Consider the following 2,632-nt stretch of genomic DNA (forward strand, 5'->3'; position numbering starts at 1 on the left):
AGATATTTACAGAATATCAAAATCAGATCTGTAGGTGAAATAAACTCATTCAGAATAAAAAGATAACTTATTGAAGTTGATTGTTGAAGCAAAATGCCCCAAACAGGAAATTGAAGTATTTACTGCTAATATCCAGGATCTTAAGAATCGGAGAAGAGTAAGGAAACCATTTCCACTTCTTACAAAGCTAATGAATAGAGATTTGAAAGGCTGCAGAAATCTGTAGAGTTCTATAAAGGTTGACTTGGACCAGAAATTAAAATGTTTTATGATAATAGAATAATATGAACATCAAATGCAGAAGCAGATATACTATATCCTGCAAATAATCTCCAGTTTCATATGGGAGGTTTTATGGTTTGAAGTTGTATTTACAGGAGAAAAATCATGCTCTTTTCTTAATGCAATTTTATTTACACATATTCATATACCATACAAACATCTAAAGTGTACAATCAGTTGTTCACAGTATCATCATATAGTTGTGTATTGACCCCATCAATCCATTTTTGAACATTTTCATTACCCCAAAATGTAAAAATAAAAATAAGAATAAAAAATGTAAAGAAGAACACAAAAATCACCCCATACCCATCTTCCACCCTATTATTCATTTATTTTTGGCCCCATTTTTTGACTCATCTGTCCATGCACTGGATAAAGGGAGTGTGAGCCAAAGGGTTTTCACAATCACAGGTGGCTACAGCATATAAGATATATAGTTATATGATCATCTTCAAGAATCAAGGCTACTATATTGCAGTTCAACAGTTTCAGGTATTTCCTTCTAGCTATTCTAATACACAAAAAACTAAAAAGGGATATCTATGTAATGCATAAGAATAACCTCCAGAATGACCTCTCAACACAATTGAACTCTCTCAGCCACTGAAACTTTATTTTGTTTAGTTGATCTTCCCACTTTTGCTCCATAAAGATTTCTCATCCGCGGGAGTCATGACCCATATTGCCAGGGAGATTTACACCCCTGGGAGTCATGTCCCACATAGGGGTGGGGCAGCAAATCCACCTGCCAAATTGGCTTAGAGAGAGAGGCCACATCTGAGCAACAAAATAGGTTTTCTTATGGTCACTCTTGGGCACAGTTATAAGTAGACTTAGCCTCCCCTTTTCAGTAACAAGCTTCATAAGGGCAATCCCCAAAATCAAGGACCTGGCATACTAAACTTGTAGACTCCAATGTTTATGAAATATCAGGAATTCCCCAGGTGGGAATGTTTGATATTTCCATATTTTCCCCAGTTCTTTGAGGGGGCTTTGCAAATTCTTTTTTATTCTCTGTCCAGATTACCCTGGGATGTATCATGGCTTCACTCTAACCTTTACAAACTAACCAGATCTACTCAATATTTAAGGTTCTATATAATAGTGTTTGAATAAACTGACTACACAAGTTAAATTATATAGCGTGCTACAGAAAGTATAGATTTTACACCAAACACATTTTCCTTTGGTCTCACACAGAAGTTGAAGTATTTTTATATAATTTTTATTAAGATTTATTCACATGCCATATAATCATCCAAAGTATATAATCCATTGATCACATTGCCATCATATAGTTGTTCATTCATCACCCCAATCAATTTTTTTTACATTTTTTTAAATTGAGATTGTTCAGACACCATACAACTATCCAAATATACAAGGTGTACAATCAACTGCCTATGGCACCACCATACAGCTGTGCATCCATCAACACAATTAATTTTTTTTTCATTTTTAGAACATTTTCACTGCTCCAGAGAAAAAATAAATACAAGAAAAAAAGGAAACTCAGATCCTCCCATACCCCTAACCACATCCCCCTCTATTATTGATTCATAGTTTTTGTATAGTACATTTATAATTGTTGGTGAAAGAATGCTAAAATACTACTATAACTGTAGGATATGGTTTGCAATAGGCATATATTTTTCCCTATATGCCTCTATATTATTAACTTCTAGTTATAGTGACATACAATTTTTATAGTTCATGAGAGAGATTTCTAATATTTTTATAGTTAATCATGGACATTGTCCACCACAAAAGTCACTGTTTTATACATTCCCATCTTTTAACCTCCAACTTTCCTTCTGGTGACATGTATGACTCTGAGCTTACCATTTCCACCACCTTCACACACCTTTCAGCACTGCTAGTTATTTTCATAACATGCTACCATCACCCCTGTCCATTTCCAAATATTTAAGTTCACCCTAGTTGAACATTCTGCTCACAATAAGTAACTGCTCCCCATTCTTTAGTCTCATTTCTATATCCTGGTAACCTATATTTCATGTCTATGAGTTTACATACTATAATTAGGTCACATCAGTGAGACCCTGCAATATTTGCCTTAATGTGTCTGTCTCATTTCACTCAATATAGTTCCCTCAGGGTTTCTTCAACAACCCATTTCTTTTAAGATGGTTTTGTTCACACACCATACATTCCATCCTAAGTAAACAATTGTTGGTTCCCTGTATAGTCATGTATATATGTATTGAGCACAATAGGCACTCTCTATATAAGGACATCTCCATTTCTTCCACAAAGATGGAGGAAGAGTCAAAGAAGGCAGAGATGCAAGAGAAAAAGAAAAGAGAAAGAGAGAAAAACAAACAAA

Source organism: Choloepus didactylus, chromosome X, assembly GCF_015220235.1.
Source record: "Choloepus didactylus isolate mChoDid1 chromosome X, mChoDid1.pri, whole genome shotgun sequence".
Classification (NCBI taxonomy): domain Eukaryota; kingdom Metazoa; phylum Chordata; class Mammalia; order Pilosa; family Megalonychidae; genus Choloepus; species Choloepus didactylus.